This window comes from Scyliorhinus torazame, chromosome 4 (assembly GCF_047496885.1).
Source record: "Scyliorhinus torazame isolate Kashiwa2021f chromosome 4, sScyTor2.1, whole genome shotgun sequence".
Classification (NCBI taxonomy): Eukaryota; Metazoa; Chordata; class Chondrichthyes; order Carcharhiniformes; family Scyliorhinidae; genus Scyliorhinus; species Scyliorhinus torazame.
In genome coordinates, this window is record NC_092710.1 from 186,950,609 (window position 1) to 186,975,888 (window position 25,280).

At 47.6% G+C, this 25,280-nt stretch overlaps 1 protein-coding gene across 1 annotated transcript in view; it reads left to right on the plus strand.

The window, feature by feature from the left end:
• Nucleotides 1-25,280, plus strand: part of LOC140410640 (exostosin-1-like) — a 968,627-nt gene that overhangs the window by 252,615 nt on the left and 690,732 nt on the right. The window lies entirely within an intron of this gene.

Consider the following 25,280-nt stretch of genomic DNA (forward strand, 5'->3'; position numbering starts at 1 on the left):
GTGGCGGCCCTTCGGATCTGGGGACAGTGGAGGAGGCACATGGGAGCAACGGGAGCATCGGTCTGGTCCCTGATATGTGCAACCATCGGTTTGCCCCGGGGAGGTTGGACCGGGGGTTTTGGGTATGGCGGAGGGCGGGGATTGAGCGGATGGGAGATTTGTTTTTGGAAGGGAGCTTCCCTAGCTTGAGGGCGCTGGAGGCCATGTTTGAGTTGACCAGAGGGAATGAATTCCGGTATATTCAGGTGCGGGACTTTTTGCGTAGGCAGGTGCCATCTTTGCCACTCTTGCCACTAAGGGAGATCCAAGATAGGGAAGTGTCCAGAGGATGGGTGGGGGAGGGAAGTGCCTCTGATATTTACAAGGAGCTCATGGAGGCTGAGGAGATGCAGACCGAGGAGCTGAGGCATAAATGGGAGAAGGAGTTGGGAGGGGAGCTTGAGGAAGGCCTGTGGCGGACACGCTGAGCAGGGTCAATGGGACTGCAACATGTGCCAGGCTTGGCCTGATTCAATTTAAGGTCGTCCACCAGGCCCACATGACAGTGTCCCGGATGAGCAGATTCTTCGGCGTCGAGGACAGGTGTGTAAAGTGCCTGAGAGGACCGGCAGACCATGTCCACATGTTTTGGGTCCAAAAATTAGGAGATACTGGCAGGGGTTCGAGGACGTCATGTCTAGAGTATTGAACACGAGGGTGGCAATGAGTCCAGAGGTGGCGAGTTGTGGGGTTTCAGAGGCCCCTGAAGACCAGGGGGAGAAAGTGGCCGACGCCTTAGCCTTTGCTTCCCTGGTAGCCTGGAGACGGATACTTCTAGCTTGGAGAGACTCAAAGCCCCCGAAGTCAGAAGACTGGCTGTCAGACATGGCGAGTTTCCTGGGCTTGGAGAAAATCAAGTTCGCCTTGAGAGGGTAATTGTTAGGGTTCGCCTGGAGGTGGCAACCATTCATTGACTTCTTTGCGGAGAATTAAGCGTCAGCGGGGGGGAGGGGGGGAGGGTTAGGGGAATGTAGTATAGGGGGTCTATTAGGCAGATCTGGGTAGGGCGGGCTACGGCAATTGCACTATGTACTTTGGTTACTGTACAGTCCTTTTGTTTTCTCGTTCTGTAATTCTACTGTTTACTATGCCAAAAAATACCTCATTAAAATTGTTTATTAAAAAAATAAAAAAATAAGGGGAAGTAACATCTTATAGGCAATGGAAAGTTTGAAAATACATCGTAACTCAGTGGCAGCCTTTGCCAAGGCTGAATTGGGAGTTTGAAAAGTGATAATGAAGTTGAGGTACCAGAGGCTCGGATTGCAGATATGAGTCTACAGATAAGTGATGGAGTAATCTAGTAATTGATCTTCTGTTTTGTGGCTGCTGAAGTGGAGACAGCTGCAAAGGGGATGCGTTATTTGCCATTACATGACACCATCCTCATGAATCAATATTGGAGAATACCTGGAAGGATTGGAAGAACTTTTGAAGTTGTGGGAGCAGATGACACAACCTTGCATGTAGAACTTACAACACAGAAACAAGCCATTTTACCCAATCCGCCAGTGTTCACTATCTACATGAGGAAATAATTTGAATCATATTTATTGCTCCTGTATCCCTCCACCCTTTCCCTTTATCTACTTTTTCAATCTAATCTTGAGCACCGTCGCAGTTTCTGCCTCAATCGCTAACCATGGAAATGAATTCCACAGCCTCACAACTTTTTATGCAAGATTTTTCCTGTCATTTATTCTAAATCTCTTTTGTTTATTCTTGTATCTGTGACCCCTCAATCTTGATCCCTCAAGCATTTATCAACCTTGTGCCATTTTCTCATAATTTTAAGCATTTATATCATATTGACTTGCAATCTGTGTTGTGCTTAGAAAAGGTACTACAGTTTTCAAGTCCTCCTTTGTAGGTGTAAAGGGCCTTATCACCTGTTTCAGGCAAAGGCCTAGATAACTGTTTATCTTCCCGTACCAATATGGTGGATGGTGTACTTCCAGCTTATCATAAGCAAATACTTCCACCCTGCTTTATTGTAGGCTGAGGCTCTGTTTAGCATCCAAGAAAAAGGCTTTTCAGGCCAGTGTCTTCCCTCTCTTTATATCAGCAGGAAGTCTAATTAACTCTGTAGATTAGTATTATGTAATAACAGCCTTGGGTTGAAAGGGGTAATTATGCCATGTGAATCCTGCTCCAGTTGCGTTATGCATTTGCAATCCTATAATGAATCACAGCTGAAAATATATATATTTTTGCTTTACAATCTATTTAGGTTAAGGGAGGTCAGTTGGCTGGTTTGTGATATTGAGTGACACCAACAGTGTGGGTTCAATTCCTGCACCAGCTGAGGTTATTCATGAAGGCCCTGCCTTCTCAACCTTGCCCCTCCTTTGACGTGTGGTGACGTGAAGGTTAAATCACCACCAGCCAGCTCTCCCTTTCTCAAAAAGGAGAGCAGCCTATGGGTCCTCTGAAACGGTGGCAATATTATTTTGGCTAAGTAGTTCATGGTTTAACAAAAATACAACTTTCCCATTCTGTTCAACATTTTTAATAATTGAGTTCAAATTTTTTTGTGTCCATATACAATTGTTTAATATGTTGGACACAACTACATTTTTACTTACTCAACAGATGCTCCTTTCATCAGTCCTTCGCAATAGTAATGCTGTATATGTACTAAGACCTGCTGTAAAATATTTGGTTTTTCAAGTGTTACAGTATGTTGCAGTCAAACTTGAAATCACTTTAATTTCTCTACAAGATCAGAGGTCAAGGTTTGTGGTGTATACCGGGTACTTTATCTTCTGCTAGTTAATCTCCAGTGGTGTTGCAAGGAGTCAAGCCAAAGTTTAGCCTTGAGGTAATAATGGTGGGACAATGTGGCATAATTGGATCAGGTTGTGCAAATGTACATCAGACAGAATTTTAAGATCAGATATTCTGGGTAAAAGATCTATTCTGGTTCTTGCAGACTCCCACTGTAATTTTGGCAGGAGTCAAAGGCAACTTTAGTGTGAGATCCACTGGGTCCGAACTTTGTGCTCAAATTTCCAGGCAGACTTGTCAAGACAGTTTTCGCCTCCTCTGAAGAGTTGAAGCAAAATAACGTGGATGGAGCTAGGAGCCTCCATGACCTCAGCCCTTAATGTGCAATTGTCTCCATGTTACAACTATTCCTGGGTTGGACCTGATATACCGGCACCTATATGACAAAAGGGTAGAGTACCTGGAGGCCCAAACTAAAATTGTGGCCTGGATTTCCCACAAGAAATTTACACTAAGTTCTTTACCTTGTATTTATATCTCCCCTCAATTCAAGACTCATCTACAATTGGGAACAATGGATGGATTTTGGCCACTGAGGTGGGCAGCTCGAGTAGGGAAGTTTCCTGGCTAGCTGGATGAATCTTGATAAAAAATGACTTGATGCACAGTTTTTGCTCTGCGGAATGGGTGCAGAATGAAGTTGGGCTCACAACTTTGGAAGCAGCCTGCTGTTGAGTGCTGAGGCGGTGTGGTTAGAAAACCCACTTTGATTCTCTGAGACATCAGCCTCCGGGTTATACCTTCTCCCCATCCACCCTCCCATCCGCCTCATTGTATCTTTCTTGCCAATTCAAAGCCAATGCAATGCCATATACGCTGTCAGTGCGACCCCCAATGCCAACTTGCGCCCCTTCTCATGCTCAATCATCATTCATGCACTTTGTACACAACCAATGAGCCATACAATAACAATTAAATTGCTGAGAACGGCACAGTGGTTAGCACTGCTGCCTCACAGGGCCAGGGACCCGGGTTCAATTCTGGCCTTGGGTGGCTGTCTATGTGGAGTTTGCACTTTCTCCCGATGTCTGCGTGGGTTTCCTCTGGGTGCTCCGGTTTCCTCTCTCAGTCCAAAGATGTGCAGGTTAGATGGATTGGCCATAATCAATGGGGATAGGGTGGGGAGTAGGCCTAGGTAGAATGCTCTTGCGGAGAGCTGATGCAGACTCGATGGGCCGAATGTCCTCCTTCAGCACTGTCAATCGGCCAAACCGTCTCAATAACAAAGGGTGTGATTCAGCGGCCTGGTGGCGCCTGACTTGGTGAGGTGACGAGGCCATTGAAACACTCGAGAGGCCTCATGAATAACCTCAGCCAATACAGGAATTGAATCCGTGCTGTTGGCCTTGCTCTGCATCACGAAGCAGCTGCCCAGGCAACTGAACTAAACCAGTCCCCAAGGGCATGTAAGGGCATGAGTTAACATTCAGATGGCATGGACAAAATGAGGAGCAATGGTGGGGGGAGGGGAACAATGATGGACGAGGCGACCTCCTATGTGAAGCGGTTGAGGATGGGGTCCTCCCTGGCCCTCCGGTCTTGCCAGACCCAATGATGCCCATTAGTGTCCTCAACTGCCCCACTCTCCAGATGGTGCCGTCCCACTCTCCCCACCCCTCTCAGATCATAACCCCCACTCTTTCCCCTGCTACTCCCCTTACCCTATGACGGGCATCCTCTGGGTCCGGAGGGACCAGGTGCACTTGCTGGCAGCACATACCCTGCAGTGCTGCACTGTACCAGGTACTGACTGCAAAATGCTGTTGTCAGGGTGTTGAAACTCTAGGTTAATACCCAGCACCATCTCCTTCCGGCAGTCCCCTTAGGGCTCTAGAGTTCAACTCGGGATGGAGTGCCAGCTGGATCAAGCCCCGGCTGCCCCTCTCTCATCTAGCTCCACCCACCCCTCTCTCATCTAGCTCCACCCACCCTGGCAGGTCCCCAGTGTCTGCAGCATTGTGCTGATGCCCTCGGTGATGCTCCTCGGTGACTGAGACATACTCTGGAGTGCCCCGTCAATGCCTAGCTGGGACTGGGACATGGTCCACAGTGTCTCATCAAGGTCCATCTGGTACTAGGTGACTTCCCCCAGTGACTAGGACATGGTGTCAAGGTGATCAGCCGTGGCCATCACCGACCGAGCCACACCTTGGACACCTCCACATTTGCCAACAGCATGCACCAGGTTCTCCACTGTGGTCGCCACTCTAGCAGTGTTGGCCTCAGTGCCATGCATTGCCGGTGCTATCTCCTGAGCCTAACTCCTCCAATCGGCTATGGACCTGCTGGAGTGTCATTGACACTCTGAATCCCACGGCCGCACCCTGCCGACTCCATCAGCTCCGGGTAAACCTGGTCCAGAGGCTCAGCATCTGACTGGGACCAAGCTGGGTCCTGGGATCCAGCAGACCTCCAACTGCTGTCTCGCCTGGACATTTCTGCCTCCAACTGATGTGCATCTGCAACTATGTGGTGCTCACCAGATTATGCCCCAGAAGCCTGTCCACTACTTTTGCCCACCAAGGTGTGTGTCTCTGTGCTGTTAGAGGTTGGAGATAGTAGCTATGCCATGACTATTATGGTGGCATCATCAAAGCTCTCCTCCAAGGTGTTCTCTTGGTAGGTGGGGGTGGGAGGGAAACCTGGATTGGCTGGTGCCGTCAGCTGCAAGTCCTGCGGGAGAATGGTCATGTGATCAGTATGGCATTAACAACTCACTCTTACTTGAACCATAACAGAGGTTTCCATCAGCGCTTCACCTTTTCACACAGCATATTTTCTCTTCACTCCTATCCCCTACCCTTTACATTGTACTCCATTTACTATCGCAAACCCCAAAAGCTCCTCTCATGCTGTGCTGCCGAGGGGAGATCTAATAGAAACTTACAAGATAATGAATGGCTTAGATAGGGTGGACGTAGGGAAGTTGTTTCCATTAGCAGGGGAGACTAGGACCCAGGGGCACAGCCTTGGAATAAAAGGGAGTCACTTTAGAACAGAGATGAGGAGAAATTTCTTTAGCCAGAGAGTGGTGGGTCTGTGGAATTCATTGCCACAGAGGGCGGTGGAGGCCGGGACATTGAGTGTCTTTAAGACAGAAGTTGATAAATTCTTGATTTCTCGAGGAATTAAGGGCTATGGAGAAAGAGCGAGTAAATGGAGTTGAAATCAGCCATGATTGAATGGTGGAGTGGACTCGATGGGCCGAATGGCCTTACTTCCGCTCCTATGTCTTATGGTCTTATGGTGGCTGCCCTTCTGTGACCCTTGGGGGAACAGACCATCCCGTCTGGACTCTACTGCTTCCAGCAGTCAGCATTGTTGAATCATGGGGCTGGTTGTTGCGGTGGCAAGTTGGGTGGGGCTGGCGAGCCCGGTCCCGGCGAATCAGCTGGCAGCACCATAATTTGCGGGAGAAGCCCATGGGGCCTCGTTAAATGGACCAGGGAATATTTTATAACATTGACGGCCTCGTCGGGCTGAACGTCGGGAAGCTTGCGGCAATTCCCGCTTGCTACTAGACTTGGTGACATTTTGGCTAAATCATGCCCAACGTTCTTCTAGGGGAAGATGTAAGAGACGGGATGTAAATAAAGTTAATGCAGCTGAAGACAGGTGGAAGAACACAAAAGTTTCACAATTAGAGCTGCCCCATTGAGGACCATTTTGAAGACCTTTTTGGGGGGGGAAAAATTCACTCCCAGCTTTGGATGCCAGTGAGAAGGATGTCCGTGCATGTGGGAATGTTTTGGCGCAACAGCTAATGATTGGCGGGTGGGTGACATTCCAGTTTACAGGGTGCAGTGCAGCATGAGAGGGGATTTTTGGGTTTATTAAAAAATATTTTTATTGAGGTATTTGAAAATTTTTATAATAATAACCAGAACAATGACATAAACATGGTATAATAAACATTACCACCCCCAACCCAATCTTCACACACCCCAACCATAAAACAACAATCCGGCCCTCTCTCTGCCACCACCCCCCCACCCCCCCGCCCTGGAATACTGCTTCTGCTGACATTTTAATTTTCCCCGAGAAAGTCGACGAACGGCTGCCGCCTCCGGGTGAACCCGACCATTGACCCTCTTAAGGCGAACTTTATTTTCTCGAATGACCATTAATAAGATCCATCTTCAGGCTACCAAGGAGGCAAAGGCCAAGACGTCGGCCTCTTTCGCCCCCTGAACTCCCGGCTCTTCCGACACTCTAATGATCGCTACCTCCGGACTCGGCACCACCCGTGTTTTTAGTACCGTGGACATTGCCTTAGAAAAACCCTCCAAGCTTCGAGCATGCCCAAAACATGTGGACATGATTTGCTGGGCTTCCCGCGCATCTCGCACACCTATCCTCTACCCCGAAAAAACTTGCTCATCCTAGCCACTGTCATGTGTGCCCGGTGGACTACCTTAAATTGTATCAGGCTAAGCCTGGCACATGATGAGGAAGTATTAACCCTGCTTAGGGCGTCTGCCCATAGACCCGCCTCTATCTCTCCACCTAGCTCGTCCTCCCACTTGCCCTTAAGCTCCTCCACTGGAGTTTCCTCCGCCTCCGAAAGCTCCTGGTAAATATCTGAAACCTTCCCCTCTCCCACCCAGGTGCTTTTTGGGTTTGCGACAGTAAATGTACAAAAGTACAATGTAAAGGGCAGGGGATAGGAGTGAAGAGAAAATATGCTGATGTTGTGTGAAAAGGTGAAGCGCTGATGGAAACTTCTGATATGGTTCAAGTAAGAGTGAAAAGCTACACACTCGGGCATTTGAACTATTTTAAACAAATTGCAGTGACACCAGGATATTTAATAAAAAACGGAGACTCTCCGATCTGGTCATCTGGTTGCCATGGTTGTGAATAGTTTCACTGACTGACAAACTAGTAAAGAAGGTCTCAATTTTAACTCCCATGCACAGGCAGGAATGGGCTGGGTGGTAAAAATGCCAATAATTGAGATTTGCCACATTACTGGTCAGCAGTGTTTATGGCAAGGTCTCTGGTCCTGAATGAGGCTCCTGTTAAAAACAGACAGGATCTTGCTGTAGGCGCAAAAGTCATGGCCTGATGATGTAATTGGGGCCACACTGTATTTTAAGTGTCCAGGCAGGCGCAGTCCCATGTTGTGTTGTCTAGCAGCAGAAACTTAGCAAGGCTTTCGGGCCAGCCACCTCTGCTGTCTTTGAACTCTTTGTGGGCTGGGAGGAGCAGCAAGGACAAGGAGTCTTTGGGTTTAACTGCCCTCATGTTCCTCTGATCGTCAGAGAAACACCAGTTTTCCCCTCCTTTTCCATCCTGCAATGTCAAGTAAATTCCCACAACTCCAGATGTTAAAGGAATTCCTAAAACCTGCTGCCTCCTACAATGAAATTCCCATTTCCATCTGCTGGCCAGATAGGGAATCTGCCTGGCTACCTGGGAAGTTTTATTCAAAGAGGCCTTGTCATTAGTACCTCCACATCCCCTATCTGTCCTAGTGTGTCTAGACCCAGCACGCCTGCAACTCTCTCCGCCAATTCTGTTAAAATTGACGCTTCATCTTTTTTCATTCTTTTACAGATTGACATGGAGCCTAATTGACACAGTGCCAATTAATCAGTGGTCATGCTTCCAACTGCATGTGTGCTGCACAGATTGAAACTTAAGATGTATAATTTTTCTTTGTCAGTTTTTAATTTCATGATACTGAATGTACTAATTCTAATTAAGCAATGGAGAGGCTAGGAGAAGCTGAACGAAAATGTTACAACAGATTTTGTCACAAGATTTCCACAATGATTAAATATATAAGCTGGAACATGTGACAACAAAAAGAATAAACACATTTGTTGGTTTTGACAGGGAATTATGACAAGACTGGAATCTGTCAGAAGAAGTTACTGTTTTTTAACAATGAATTAAAAATATGCAGATCTTTGTTGACCAGGTAGCATTATTAGTACCATTTTCCTCTCATTACCTCCGACCCCTGCCCCATCCCACCTATACATCCCCCTAGACCACTAGAGCAGCTCTCCCATGCATGATGTAGGCACTATTTAATAGAAAATGTGATCATTGTCAGAAGGTATGTGATGATCCATCTCCTCCATCAACTGTAATATTGGGCTAATGTAAGGGAAAGACTTGAATAATGAAATGAGATTTGTCCACTGGATTTGAATTCATAAAATGCTTACAGAACAGAAGGAGGCCAGTTGGCCCTATGAGTCCGTGCCAGCTCCCTACAAGAACAATTGAACAAGTCCCACACCTGCACCCTTTTCCTGTAGTTCTGCATTTTGTTTTTGTTACGTTGCTTCTCTGATCTCCTTTTGAAAGCTGCAATGGAATTTTCCTCCATCGTGCTCTAAGGCAGTGCATTCAAAATTATAACTACAATATAGTTTTTCTTTATGTTACCACTGCCTTTTTCTGGTCAATCAACTTAAATCCAATTTTCTCTCTTTTTGCTCTCATGACGTTGAACACCTCTATCAAATCTCCTTGTGACCTTCTCTGAGGAGAAAAAAACCCAGTTTATTCAATCTATTCATGTAACTGAATTTGCTCATTCTTGGAACCATTCTCGTAAATATCCTTCCTTAAGTGTGGTTCATAGAATTGGATGTGGTACTCCAGTTGAGGCTGAATAATGTTTTATAAATTCACATGTTTGTAAATGTCCTTTCTTTGACACTCTATGCCTCTATTTTTAAGGCCAGAGCTCCTTGGGTGATGAGAGAAATAAAGATTAAGCTGAAGCAGAAAAAGGGATTATGTGGCCGATGTCAAGTTGATAAAACGTGAGTCCGTGCCAGCTCCCTCCAAGAACAATTGGCCCTTTAAATCACTTTCTCAACCTATTCTGCTATCCTCAACGATTTGTGCACATAAACCTCTCTAATATTATACCCTTTTCAAATTGTGCTCTTTAATTTCTGTTGCTGTTCTGAACCAAAATATATAACGCGATACTTCTCTGTACTAAGTTTCATCTGCCACCTGTTCACCAATTCACCAATTCCATCAACCTGCCTATGTCCTCTTGAAGCCTATCGCTATCTCCCTCGCAGTTCAAATTTTGGATCATATTTAAATTTTGAAATTGTGCCCTATACAGTCAAGTTCGAGGACATTATATAGATCAAGAAAGGCTGTGGTCCGAGACTGACTCTGGGAGCTCCTAAAAGATAACTGATCACCACTACTCTGTTTCTTACAAAAATAATAAAAGAACAAAACTAAAGGCTCTGTATCTGAATTAACATAATATTCACAACAAAACCGATGAACTGAGAGCGGAAATAGAAATAATTAAGTATGACCTGATAGCAATTACAGTGACATGGATGCAGGGTTATATAGATTGGGACCTGAATATTCAAGATTACATGACATTTTGGAACAATGAGAATCTGGAAGAAGATGGAGGGATGGTAATAATGATATTAGCACATGAGAGACGGCTGACCAGAGTTCACAAAACTAGAATGTAGAAACAGTTTGGATAGAGATAAGAAGCGATAAAGATAAGACGTCACTTGTGGGAGTGGTCAACGGGCTCCTAACGGTAACCATACAGTAGGATGGGATACAAAGGAAGAAATAATGGAAGCTTGTGTCATGCGAGAGTGCCTTTAAGAACTGGATGTTTAAGCAATGTACCTTTAAGAAAACAGTGATGTCATAGAGTGGGTGGAGCTCAACTCAGTTCAGCCATTTTGAGGTTTTGCAGTTTGAAAAGTGCCTGCTGTTTTGCTGATAGCAGCTAAAATGTGCCTGGCAGGTTTTGCTGAGAGCAGTTTAAAAGTAGAAAGCCAGTTTGAGACAGCAGCTTGAGAAGTTCTGTTTTGCTGTGATCTGCTTGAAGGGAGAAAGTCAGGTTTGAGAGAGCAGCGTGGGTGTGTCTGTGGGTTTCCAGAGAGCTGCATGAAGAAAGCAAGGTGCTGGAGCTGAAGTCACCCAAGCTAATATATCTCTGCCATTCTACAGAAAATATATATATCTTTTAACCTGATGTGATACTGTTTAAAGGTGTTAAGTCTCTTGGACGTTTGAAGGAACATTTTAAGGAAGTATTTACTGTTGCAATATTTTCTGAGTTATCTTTGAAGTAAGGGGTGTTAAGAGACCCAATGTTTATTTAAAATGTTAAGTTCAGTTCATGGAATAAACAGTGTTTTGTGTTTAAAAACCCACGTGTCCATAATTGTAATCCCACATCTAGGGAAAAAACCGCGTGCTAGGAAAAGTAACAAATCCATTCAAGGGAGAGGTTGGTTGAACTCCATGATACATTTTGGGGTTCTGAAAATGCCTCGCCCATAACACTTGTCAGAAAGGTTTGGCCACAATCATGGGGGATTTAAATCTGCATATAGACTGGGAAAATCTGAGAGACAAAGGTGTAGCCTCAATGAGAAATTCATAGAATGTTTTCAGGTTAGTTTCTTGGAACAGCACTTTCTGACACCAGGCAGAGAGCAGGATATACTAGACCTGCTATTGTGAAAAGTGAAGGATTAATTAATGACCTCACAGTGAAGGTGGCCATTGGTAACAGTGATCATAATATGATGATATTTTACATTTGATTAGAGGGAGAAAAGAGTGGGTCTAAGACTAGTATTTTAAACAAATAAGGGCAATTTTGAGGGCATGAAAGTAGAGCTAGCTAAGGTGAACTGGCAAATTAGGTTATGGGATACGTCAATAGATGTGCGGTGGCAAACATTTAGTGGATATTTCAAAATACACAGAATAGATACTTTCTCATGAGAAATAAAAATTCCAAGGGATGGACCCACCATTTGTGGTTAGCTATAAAAGTTAAAGATAGTATCAAGCTTAAAGAAAAAGATGGGTGGCAGGTCAGAAGGTTGGACAGAATGTAAAAAACAACACAGAATGACTAAAAGATTGACATGGAGGGAAAAGTTAGAGTTTGAGAAAAATAGTCGAAATATAAAGACAGATAGGTATTTAAAAATCAAAAGAGTTAGCAAAGTGGATGTTGATCCTATATAACATGTAAATGCATTGCAGAGAATTAAGAAGATTTCCTAGACTAATCCCCGGAATAGGAGGGTTGTTTTATGAGGAAAGGGTTGATCGGCTAGGCTTGTACCTGTTGGTATTTAGAGAATAAGAGGCGACTTGATTGAAATATGTAGGTAACAGGGTAGACGTGGAAGGTTGTTTCCTCTTGTGGAATAATCTAAAACTAGGGGTCGCTGTTTAAAAGTAAGGGCACAGTAAGAAGTCTTACAACACCAGGTTAAAGTCCAACAGGTTTGTTTCGAATCACTAGCTTTCGGAGCACTGCTCCTTCCTCAGGTGAATCATCTGGATACTGCCACTCCTTTTTCCCTTTCCTATCTTTCCTGTGCAGCTTGTACAAAATCATAGAATTTACAGTACAGAAGGGGGCCATTCGGCCCATCAAGTCTGCACCGGCCCATGGAGGGAGCATCCTACTTAAGCCCATACTTTGACCCTATCCCCGTAACCCAGTAACCCCACCCAACCTTTTTTGGACACAAAGAGCAATTTAGCACGGCCAGTCCACCAAACCTGCACATCTTTGGACTGTGGGAGGAAACCGAAGAACCCGGAGGAAAGCCAGGCAGATATGGGGAGAACATACACGCTCCGCACAGACAGTGACCCAAGCCGGGATTCAAACCCAGGTCCCTGGCACTGTGAAGCAATAGTGCTAACCACTGTGCTACCGTGTCACCCAGTAGTACCCAGTCCTGCTCTGGTTATCTGTGCATGCAGCCCACCAACCTTATTTACCATGCTATGTTTAATGTACATGCATTGTAAACCTGATTTGGATCTTATCGCATACCCTCTTACTCTGACCTTTCCTAATACCTGACTATTTTGTTTTACAAATTTAGAGTACCCAATTTAGTTTTCCAATTAAGGGGCAATTTAGCGTGGCCAATCCACCTACCCTGCACATCTTTGGGTTGTGAAGGTGAAACCCACGCAAACACGGGGGGGAATGTGCAAACTCCACACGGACAGTGACCCAGAGCCGGAATCGAACCTGGGACCTCGGCGTCATGAGGCAGCTGTGCTGAACACTGCACCACTGTGCTGTGCTTAATACCTGACTATTGATTACACTAATGCTCACTGTCTCTCCCAAACCTTTGTGCACCTTGTTTCTTCTTGCTAATAACATATCCTGGTTTCCATCCCCTTGCCAAATTAGTTAAATTTTCCCCAACATTGCCACTGCGACGATCTTGCTACCAGTGATTATGGCGAGCAGCTCATGAGAAGAAGGGAAGAAGGAGGAGGAAGGAAGAAGGTAAATCAACACTTCCTGTTTCCAATTGGGACATCAGTGTGTGCTTCATTCAACTACAATTCCACGGAACACAATCCAAAATTCCCTTTCCGCACCTTCCCTACCCTCTGTCACGTATAATGATGATGTTTCCTTGGCCGCAATGCTGAAATAAAAGTCACCACAAAACAACCATTTAAAACCAGCTTCATCCAACCGGCATTCCAATATTCCAAACAACTAATCACCCTTATGCATTTGCTTCATCCCTGTCTTGTATGGCATTGGCCATTCTAGTCCTCCTATGCAATGCTATCTCAGTGGTTGCATGATGGCTGGTGGAAGACATGACTTTCACAAGAATGATCCCTAAGTTCACAAGAATGATCCCTGGAATTAACAGCTTGTCATATGAGGAACGGTTGAGGACTCTGGTTCTGTACTCTTTGGAGTTTAGAAGGATGAGGGGGGATCTTATTGAAACTTGCAGGATACTGCGAGGCTTGGATAGAGTTGACGTGGAGAGGATGTTTCCACTTGTAGGAAAAACTAGAACCAGAGGACACAATCTCAGACTAAAGGGACGACCCTTTAAAACAGAGATTAAGAGGAATTTCTTCAGCCAGAGCGTGGTGAATCTGTGGAACTCTTTGCCGCAAAAGGCTGTGGAGGCCAAATCACTGAGTGTCTTTAAGACAGAGATAGATAGGTTCTTGATTAATAAAGGGATCAGGGGTTATGGGGAGAAGGTAGGAGAATGGGGATGAGAAAAGTATCAGCCATGATTGAATGGTGGAGCAGACTCGATGGGCCGAGCGTCCTAAGTCTGCTTCTATGTCTTATGGTCTTATGGCAGCAGACTGCAGATGGCGTTGCAAGTTGCCCTTGAATAGATGATTGGCTTTGGACTGCACCACCTCAACATGGATGTGAGTAGCGATGGTTAGCTGGCTAAAAAGCAATAATTGTGGCACTCGTGGCGTGGGAGTCATGGGAAGACATATTCAACCATCCTGAGAAAGTGGTTTGCATTCCTCGGAGTTGCTCCTTCTCATTCGGGTCAGTACCTCAGCAATCCAGTAATCTGTGATCTTGGGAGCCCTTTTGAGCACTAGTATCTGCATTCATGATGGTAGTTAACGGTGAATTCTTGATCTCAGCCTGATATTCCACTGTAGCACTCAGATGTTGGGTGGCCTCTGCTGCAATTGAAGCTGCATCATGGAGCATTGAAAGCTGCATCGTAGTCAGTTCTGCAAATATGGTCATGGAGTTGGCCAACACTTCCATGCTGCAAATGATTAGCTCCAAGCTCTATGAAAGTCCTGTGCCAAGTTGTTGCTGGATTCCTCTACGTTCCCTGATGACAGGCTTTCTGGCAGGCTTGCCAATGCACAAAATATTTCATTGCGCATTCCCATCAGTATTGTTCTGTACTTTGACCCATTAAAGTCCTCATTTTAGTCCTCTGCGGCAGAAACAACATGTGCCCTCACTCTCAGGAATCAGGCATTTGAATTATCATTTCCCCTTGCCTGGGCTTCAGGCCACATGCCCAGTGACTCTCAATGTGCGGATTTTACCTCAGTGCTACCCTCCAAAGTTTATGCGGTGCTAATATCTAACTTGGTAATTGTGACTGCTAGTATTTCATCATCAACAGTGTCCTACTGCTCTTGGATTTCATATTTTCTCCGCAGTGCTTAAGCAAGGTGACAATTCTTGTGAATCTGAAAGATGAATGGCACAAGTGCAGAGCTGAGGTGAAGGAGGAGAGCTGGAAAGCGGCTTGTTTATAAAAATACATTATCAATTGAGGGGGAAGTGGATGTGAGGAACATACTATTCTCTTCTGTGTTTCAGCACAGCTGCTGGTCACCTCTTCAGCTGTGGGTGCTTTAATGTGGGCCAGCGACATCTCCCCATGAAGAAACAGGGGCTGACCCCTACCACTTAGTTATTGAGATTATGTGCCATCTTGTGCCTGTCATTGTTGAATTGGGAGCAAGCAGTGTACAAGCTGTGAGATGTGTGTCTGCAAGGCTAGCAGCATTAGTTCATGACGGTGAGGCTATGAAAGAAGGGTGCTTGATGGAGAATGTTGGTGGGAGAGTGAAGGGGGAATTGTATGAATGAAGAAGTACGTGAAGATCCTAGTTCGTTTGTAAGCATACATTTTTTGAAGAATCATTTACGAATCTTGACCACTTAAACTTTGTCCTGGGCTGTGGATTATTTCTTTCTGGTTAGCCGAGTAGCTGAAAAGGTTCAATTTCAATGGTTTTGGTACTATCGTATTTTGATTAGGTCCTATGAATTGTGACAATGAGTTATCTAATATTTTTTGGCGGAAGGAACAATAGAAAATTTGGAGGGATGCCAAGCTGGGGATTGTGCCAACTAATCTTCACTGTCCAAATTGTATATACAGACAAGGGTGGACATATGTTAACTACTAGTCCAAGAAAACTAGTTTGCCAATTAATGGTCACATAAGGGACACTGCCCATCCAACTGCAATTTTGAGGCAGGATCAGGGGAGGGGCCGGCAATTTAGCCTGCCTGGCCGTTGGATAGGAAGAAGGGGGTTGCATCCTTCATTGGGCCATTTTCCTCTTTTCCCAATTCGGCCTCACCCCCACCAGGTCAGCCTCCCTCCCGCGCACCCACTCAAGAATCCTACTCCTCTCGCCCCCATCCCCTGGCTTCCCCGCCTGCTGAAGGAGCCCCCTGTCCAATTCTTGGCTCTTTTTCACTGAGACTGGATGTAGCCCCAGCAGTGACGACAGCTCCCCTTGATGCTGCTGGGACTACAGAGCTCCCTGAGGTGGGACGTTTCTCCCCACTGAGGGGCAGAAGTCTTTCCTACAACCAATAAGTATAAATGATTTTGGGGAACTTTGATCAGTGGGGATACATTCCAGCTCTTTGGCTGGTGAGATGGTCTCCTGTTAAATTCTGCCCACATTTCATGTGGTGCAAAAAGTAGCGATAACCTTAGTTTGCATACTTTTCACATCAAAGGTCGTTTGTACAACAAACCGAAGTGTTCAAAGTTAATTATCAAAGCAATATTAACTGTGTGTGTTGTTTCTGTGGTTGGGAGACACTGTGCTGGCTTTGAAGTATAATTTAAGAAGTGTGAGGATAAAATTGCATAATTGAGATAAGACAGATGAGTGCATTTGTTTCAAGGAATCAATAAAAGCTATATTTGTCATGATCATCGCTTCATCACTTTTGCTGTGGGCAGGGTGCATTTTTCATAAAGTGGCAATGTATCTGCGAGAGTAGAGGCACATATGCTACCAATGTGACACCAGGGGGCTTTGTATCAGTTACATCATTATCTTGAAAGTAAAATGCTGTGCGGCGCAGGATCGCTGATCCTAGGGGCCAGATGTCGCTGTCGTAAAATGCTCCGGCCTTTACGATGGCGTTAACACTTAGCCCCATGATCGGAGAATCCCACCCAAGATGCTTCAGCACCTATTACTGAGTGACAAGTCCAATTTGCACTGTCAGGAAAAGCCCATCATACAGTTTTGGTGTAATGAAAGCGTATGTGTTAAAGGGCAGTGGTAGTGTATTGATTCTTGAAATAGCACTACCCATAGAGGACATGAATTCCCACCATGGAGTTGTGCCATGGTCACACAAGAAAGGTGAGCAAAATTCAGGCTGGTGGGAGGACAGAGGCAGGAGAGAGGCTGGCAGGTTAGCCTGCTTGGCCATTGGGTAGGAAGAAGAGGGTTGCCTCTTTCATGGGGCCTTTTTCCCCATTTCCCATTTTGGGATCTGAACCTGGGTCCCCAGAGCATAACTCTGGGTCTCTGGATTACTAGCCCAGCAACAATACCACTACATCACCTCCTCAGGCTGAAAATAGATAAGTCCCCGGGACCTGATGGGATTTATCCTAGGATTCTCTGGGAGGCCAGGGAAGAGATTGCTGGACCATTGGCTTTGATTTTTATGTCATCATTGGATACAGGAATAGTGCCAGAGGACTGGAGGATAGCAAATGTGGTCCCTTTGTTCAAAAACGGGAGCAGAGACAACCCCGGCAACTATAGACCGGTGAGCCTCACGTCTGTAGTGGGTAAAGTCTTGGAGGGGATAAAAGAGACAAGATTTATAATCATCTAGATAGGAATAATATGATCAGGGATAGTCAGCATGGCTTTGTGAAGGGTAGGTCATGCCTCACAAACCTTATCGAGTTCTTTGAGAAGGTGACTGAACAGGTAGACGAGGGTAGAGCAGTTGATGTGGTGTATATGGATTTCAGCAAAGCGTTTGATAAGGTTCCCCACGGTAGGCTATTGCAGAAAATACGGAGGCTGGGGATTGAGGGTGATTTAGAGATGTGGATCAGAAATTGGCTAGCTGAAAGAAGACAGAGGGTGGTGGTTGATGGGAAATGTTCAGAATGGAGTTCTGTCACAAGTGGAGTACCACAAGGATCTGTTCTGGGGCCGTTGCTGTTTGTCATTTTTATCAATGACCTAGAGGAAGGCGCAGAAGGGTGGGTGAGTAAATTTTCAGACGATACTAAAGTCGGTGGTGTTGTCGATAGTGTGGAAGGAAGTAGCAGGTTACAGAGGGATATAGATAAGCTGCAGTGCTGGGCTGAGAGGTGGCAAATGGAGTTTAATGTAGAGAAGTGTGAGGTGATTCACTTTGGAAGGAAAAACAGGAATGTGGAATATGTGGCTAATGGAAAAGTTCTTGAAAGTGTGGATGAGCAGAGGGATCTAGGTGTCCATGTACATAGATCCCTGAAAGTTGCCACCCAGGTTGATAGGGTGGTGAAGAAGGCCTATGGAGAGTTGGCCTTTATTGGTAGAGGGATTGAGTTCCGGAGTCAGGAGGTCATGTTGCAGCTGTACAGAACTCTGGTACGGCCGCATTTGGAGTATTGCATACAGTTCTGATCACCGCATTATAGGAAGGACGTGGAGGCTTTGGAACGGGTGCAGAGGAGATTTACCAGGATGTTGCCTGGTATGGAGGGAAAATCTTATGAGGAAAGGCTGATGGACTTGAGGTTGTTTTCGTTAGAGAGAAGAAGGTTAAGAGGAGACTTAATAGAGGCATACAAAATGATCAGAGGGTTAGATAGGGTGGACAGTGAGAGCCTTCTCCCGCGGATGGAAATGGCTAGCACGAGGGGACATAGCCTTAAACTGAGGGGTAATAGATATAGGACAGAGGTCAGGGGTAGGTTCTTTACGCAAAGAATAGTGAGGCCGTGGAATGCCCTACCTGCTACAGTAGTGAACTCGCCAACATTAAGGGCATTTAAAAGTTTATTGGATAAACATATGGATGATAATGGTATAGTGTAGGTTAGATGGCTTTTGTTTCGGTGCAACATCGTGGGCCGAAGGGCCTGTACTGCGCTGTATTGTTCTATGTTCTATGTTCTATGTTCCCCATTATTCAAACCTGATTCCCTTTTATGTGGGAATATTGCTGCCATTTCCATCTTTTGTTTGGCTGATGAAATAAAAGTAATTTTCCTTTCAGCGCTGAACTAATTAATCTGCCACTGCTCCGGGTATTATGTGCTGCCAGAAAGTTCATACAATTAAATCTTTACTGTAGGATCGATATGGTTTAGAATCAGGTTTCCTTATGTCTACTAAATTGCATGTAACAGGAAAGCCCATGATATTCTTTGACCTAAATTGTATTTGAATTCAACATTTCAGAGGTAAAGTAGGAAGCTCAACAAAGAAGATAAAGATGAGTTGCTAAATGCACATTTTAATCGATCTGCATTGTATTGAAAAGCTAATGCCCGAGCGCTGTTCCAATATGAGTAACTTGGACTTCCTATTGTTATGATTCTGTCATACGTTTTGTGTCAACCTTTTCCCATTATAATTTCCATTGTTCACATTTTTTGTGGTTTTTGCTATTGTAAACATATCACACCAAAGCCTTATAATTCAATTAAAATGGTTTCAGAAAATCATCTTTTGGTTCCTTTTGTCTTAGCAGGTAAAATCCAAACCAAATATAAATATATATTTCAGCATAAAATGATATTTAATCATTGAATTGTCCTGTGTATCTTTTAATACCAGGTTTAAAGTATGCACTTTAAGAGCTTAACATGCTTCAAGCACCTGTGCTTAGGTTTGATGCTTTTGCACATTGGCTCCGAGCTGAATTTGCTTGCACAGCCTGACATTGTCCAAGCCATATCACAAAATTATTACAGCACAGAAGGAGTCCATTCAGCCTCTACAGCACGAATTATTCAGGTGTACAGAGGAATGTTTAGCAGCCAGTGCTGAAATGTTTTAGAAAACAATTTGAAATTTGTCATTCAGATAAAACTGTAGAGTGCTTTGTGAAAAAGAAGGAAGCTATGAGAGTGGGAAAAAAGGGGCTGAAAATTCATTTAGTACAAAGTAAGTAGTGTCAGAAAGTAATTTGCTATTCAAAACATCTGCTATTCAATTCCATTGGCTGTAATGAAATTAAGCATCAGACAGATGATCCGACACCCTCTAATTATGTGACACAAACAGGAAAATGTTGCAGATGCTGGAAATCTGAAATAAAAGCAGGAAATGTGGTGTCTGGCCCCTTTAAGGGGTGATCGGTTGATAGTGTCACATGACCTGGAAACCAATTGGAGTCAGCGGGGTTTTTAAAAAAATGTTTATTAAAAGTTTTCCACATTAAACAAAACCATCTGAAACAATCAAACAGAAATACACAATAGAAGAGAGAAACAAAAAAGCAAAACACACATTAACTTTAACACAGAGACTAAACCCCTAACAGCTGACGGTGACTAACTCATTAACAAAGGAAATGAATGGTTGTGATCTTATGTAGAACCTCGCCACCTCTCCTGATGGTCTACTTCACCTACTCCAAATGTAGAAAAGACATGAGGTCACCCAACCGAGGCACTAAGCGGGTAGGACACCACCCAAGCAGAAAGTGTCTCCTGGCTATCAATGAGGCAAAGGTGAGGACATCCACTTTCACCCCAGATTGAACCACCGGTGAATCCGACAACCCGAATATGGCCACAAGCGGATATCGATCCAAATCTAAATGGACTATCTCCGACATGGTGTTAAAGAAAGAGGCCCAAAACTTACCAACTTGGGACAGGACCACAATATATATGTATGGTCAGCCGGCCCTCCAGAGCAGTGCTCACACTTATCCTCAACCCCGGTGAAGAACCCGCTCATCCTAACTCTGGTCAGGGCGTCTTGTGCAAAACATTTAATTGAATCAAACTCAGCCAAGCACATGAAGACATGGCGTTTACCCTGTAAAGGGCCTCACTCCATACCTCACCATTGAGAATGCATTCCAATTCACCCTCCCTTTCATCCACACCTCACTCAACAGAGCAGGTAATGGATATGGCCATGTATGCCCAAGATAGTCCCCCCACCAGACCTAGCCAAAGACAAAATCTTCTTCAACAGGGACGAGGGTGCCACCAAAGGAATTGCGAATTTGTAAATAGCTGAACAGACTGGAATCAGATAGTTGGAACTTCTCAGCCAATTATTAAAACTAGCAAACCTCCCCGCCATGAGCAGGTCCCCTAACCTCTCGAGACCCTTCCCCACCCAAGACTTAAAAGTCGAATCCAAACCAGCTGGTAGGAAAAGGTAGTTATTGCAAATGTGGGCTAGCGAAGGCAGGGAACAGAGCTTGAAATATTGCCTGAATTGTTTCCAAATTCTCAATGTGGAAACCACTGCTGGATTTGAGGAAAATCTCATTGGAGAAAAAGGCAACAGTGCTGTAACTAGGGGCGTCACGTGGCACAGTGGTTAGCATTGGGACTACGGTGCTGAGGACCCATGTTCGAATCCCGGCCCTGGGTCACTGTCCGTGTGGACTTTGCACATTCCCCCCGTGTCTGCGTGTGTTTCACCCCCCACAACCCAAAGGTGAGCAGGTTAGGTGGATTGGCCATGCTGAATTGCCCCTTAATTGGAAAGAAAATAATAATTGGGTACTCTAAATTTATAAAAAGAAACAGTGCAGTAACTATTCTGTTGACTAGAAGTAGTGGAGGAGCTTGCTTCCATTTGGCCCACATGGAACTGGGATTGCTAAACCACAACAATATCTTCTGATCATTGGTTACCCAGTAGTAAAACAGTAAATTTTGTAAGACCTGCCCCCCCCCCCCCCCCCCCGCCCCCGAATTTCTGTCCTTTGGGAGCAAACCCCTATGGATTCAAGGAATCTTACCCACCCAAATAAAGGAGGATGTTGATTTGTTGACTTTAACAAAATAGGACTGAGGGAGAAAAAAGGGGAGACACTGAAAGAGAAGTAAAGATCTCGGGAGCACATTCAGTTTAATAGTCTGAACCGTACCCACCAATAACCGGAGAGTGCAAGTCTGTTTTGATACTGTCAACCAGATTACTAAAATTTAATTTATGCAATGAGGCCCAATTGTGGACCACACAGACCCCCAGATAACAAAAGCTAGCCATGGCAAGATGAAAAGGTAACGTCCCCAGTTGGGCTCTCCTCTCAGAGGTGTTGACCCGGAAACATTCACTCTTACCTAAATTCAACTTGTACCCAGAAAAGGAACCCCCAAAATACTAACAGCTTCATTGTCTCATCCATGGAGAGTACTGGCTCCATAATATAGAGAAGTAGGTTCTCCACTTAAAGAGACAGCCGATGCTCCACATAGCCACGGTTTATCCCCCTGCACTTAACAGAGGACTTCAGCACTATAGAGGGCAGTTCCATTGACCAAGCAAACAGGAGTGGGGACAGTGAACCTCCCTGACTTGTGCCCCTATTCAACAAAAAAATAACCAGAGTTCAGGACATTCATACGAACACTTGCAGTGGGGCCTTCTACAGTAGCTAAATCCAAGAAAGAGGGGTGAAATTCTCCATTATCGGCGGAAAGTCCGCCGATCGGCGCAAAAAACGGCGCAAATCCCACTTGCGCCACGTCATAAAAATGGGCCGATAGTCTGCGGCCCGAAATGGGCTAGCAGCGACGTAACGGGATCCGCGCTTGCGCAGTGGTTCACGCCGTGCAGCGTCATACGCGCTGCACAGCGTGACGGTTCATAAGGCCGCGCAGCTCCCCCCCACCCGACCGGAACAGCCGACCGCAACACCCGACTTGATGGCTGGCCGTCGCTCAGCCCCGAGGTTCGAGTCACGCGATGTGGAGGCGCTCCTGGACGCGGTGGAGCAGAGGAGGGACGCCATGTATCCCGGACACGGCCGCAGAGTTGCCCCACGCCACAGCCGGCATCTGTGGAGGGAAGTGGCAGAGGCCGTCACCGCTGTGGCCCTGACACCACGGACAGGCACCCAGTGCCACAAGAAGGTGAACGACCTCGTCAGAGCAGGCAGGGTGAGCCTCCCCCACATCCCCCCTCCCCCATATCCCCCTCTCCCCCATATCCCCCCTCCCCCATATCCCCCCTCCCCATATCCCCCTCCCCATATCCCCCCTCCCCCATATCCCCCCCATATCCCCCTCCCCCATATCCCCCCTCCCCCATATCCCCCCCTCCCCCATATCCCCCCTCCCCCATATCCCCCCCTCCCCCATATCCCCCTCCCCCATATCCCCCCTCCCCCATATACCCCCTCCCTCATATCCCCCCTCCCCCATATCCCCCCTCCCCCATATCCCCCCATGTCCCCCTCCCCCATATCCCCCCCTCCCCCATATCCCCCCCTCCCCCATATCCCCCCTCCCCATATCCCCCCTACCCCATATCCCCCCCCATATCCCCCTCCCCATATCCCCCCTCCCCCATATCCCCCCCCATAACCCCCCTCCCCATATCCCCCCTCCCCCATATCCCCCCCTCCCCCATATCCCCCCTCCCCCATATCCCCCCTCCCCCATATCCCCCATATCCCCAAGTGAATCCAGCCCTAACCTTAACCTCTGCAATGCACGCGCAACCGATGGCGTGCATTCATATACCTGCCTAACACTGTTGCCTTTTACCCCTGCCACCACCCCCCCCCCCCCCCACAGGAGAAGCGCGCACACAACAATAGGGAGCATGTGAGGACTGGAGGAGGGCCCGCTGATGAGAGGCCACTGACCGTACACGAGGAAAGGGCCCTGGAACTGGCTGGCGGACCTGAGGACCGGGAGGTTGCTGATGCAGAGGTCGGGGGCCCACGAGCAAGTGAGCCATCAACAGCCCGTCCCCATATCCCCCCTCCCCTATATCCCCCTCCCCCGTATCACCTGATCACTGCCTGATGTCTAACCATGCATGCTTCATTGTGTATCGCAGGACCAAACGTCCAGGCACCCATCCCCGCAGATGCACACCGCCCGCAGGATGCCCCTCGGAGACCACAGGAGACGGAGAGACCCGCACCCTCCAGCATGCGACGCCCGCAGGATGCCCCTCGCACACCACGGGAGACGGAGAGACCCGGACCCTCCAGCATGCGACGCCCGCAGGATGCCCCTCGCACACCACGGGAGACGGAGAGACCCGGACCCTCCAGCATGCGACGCCCGCAGGATGCCCCTCGCACACCACGGGAGACGGAGAGACCCGGACCCTCCAGCATGCGACGCCCGCAGGATGCCCCTCGCACACCACGGGAGACGGAGAGACCTGGAGCAACAGGGAGACGACACCCCCGTCACGTGCGGGAGCGACCACCCAGCGATGAGGGGGGCAGCCACAGGCCCCCGTCACATCCGAGCCAGGACACCACTACCCAGGACACCACTATCCAGGACACCCCTACCCGGGACACCACTACCCGGGACAGCACTACCCAGGACACCCCTACCCGGGACAGCACTACCCGGGACAGCACTACCCAGGACACCCCTACCCGGGAAGACGAAATACCGGACAGTGACTCAGAGTGGATGGGTGGAGACGAACACCCACCCCAAAGTGCCATGGACTCAGAGTGGGACGAAGAGCACGACACAATGCCACTGCTGTCACCAACACCCTCCACCATCGCAGAAACACTTACCACGGTTGGGCACGTGATGAGGCGTCTGGTACACTCACTGGTGCGCACAACACAGCCGTCCCGGTACAGCAGGTGGAGGTAGGAGCAGCAGAGGGACCGGGCGGTCGGAGGGCAGCCCAGGCCAAGCAAACATCTGCCGCCCAGATGGATCCCGGGTTCCTGCAGTTACCACACCCACACATAGATCCGATGCAACCACCAACACGGAGACGAGCGAATAGGGTGACGGGTGGCTTGCGGCGGCTGCGGTCGCAGGTAGAGGAGTCCACCCGCGTCCAGGAGCTGGGAGTGGTCCCGGTCATGCGTGCCACCCAGGCTGACACCGCACGGGTGGCGTCCGCGGTGGAGGCAATGGGTGCGACGGTGTCAGACATGGGGAACGGTTTGCGAGGCCTGGGGCCTTCCGTGCAGGTGGCGTCTGTGGCCCAGGAAATGGCTGCCCTCTCACAGGAGGCCATGAGCCAGTGCCAGCGCCAGATGGCAGAGGCGCTCAACGCCATAGCCCAGTCTCAGCAGGCCATGGCCCAGTCTCAGCAGGCCATAGCCCAGTCTCAGCAGGCCATCGCTGAGGGCATCGGCACCAGTGGCCATGTGCGAGCCGGCGTCGCACTGTCACAGACAGGGTTTGACAACCCCCTGGGCTCCATGGCTGCAAACCTGCAGACCCCTGTCGATACCAGCACGGGCCTCCAGGACTGGCAGCGCCAGATGTCGGGGGCGCGTCGGATGGCCAGTCCGTTCGCATCCCCCACCCACGTAGAGGCCTGGGGGCCATCGGGCACCCCGAGGGAGGAGGAGGAGGTGTGGTCCGTCCCGGCTCCCTCTGTAGGGGAGGTCCCGGTACACCGCGACACCTTGGACTCCCCCCCCCTTCCGTCCCAGGTGCATCGGGTGGGCAACGGGCAGGACAGGCTGGCAGCTCGCCATCCCAGTCGCCCGGGCCGCAGCCTGGCCCATCTAGGCCAGGACGCCCCAGGAAACGGCCGCCAAAGGGATCCAGTGTCAGAGGGCAGGAATCACAGGAGTCCACCTCCAGTTCTGCTGTACCATCTGGGGAACCACGTAGACGTAGTCAAAGGGCCCGTAAGGCCAAACAATTAGACACTGAGTAAGTTGGCACGGGTGCAGGGCACAGATGAGTTTTAGGGGCTAGGGCACG